This window comes from Penaeus monodon, chromosome 31 (assembly GCF_015228065.2).
Source record: "Penaeus monodon isolate SGIC_2016 chromosome 31, NSTDA_Pmon_1, whole genome shotgun sequence".
Classification (NCBI taxonomy): domain Eukaryota; kingdom Metazoa; phylum Arthropoda; class Malacostraca; order Decapoda; family Penaeidae; genus Penaeus; species Penaeus monodon.
Genome location: NC_051416.1, coordinates 36,402,410 through 36,402,639, shown reverse-complemented (window position 1 = coordinate 36,402,639; position 230 = coordinate 36,402,410).

Below are 230 nucleotides of genomic sequence, written 5' to 3'. Positions count from 1 at the left end.
GTAAGCCTATCACCGCATTCCAGACGAGCAAAGGATTGATGCAGTTTAAAGTTGTACCTTTCGGGTTAGTTAATGCAAGCGCGACGTTCAACCGCATGATGAGGAAATTGTTTAACGATGCCGCTAACGTAGAGATGTTCGTCGATGATTTGTTAATTCACACGAAAGGATGGGAGGAACACATTAAAACTTTGATAAAAGTTCTTAACATTCTGGCAAATGCATCGCTC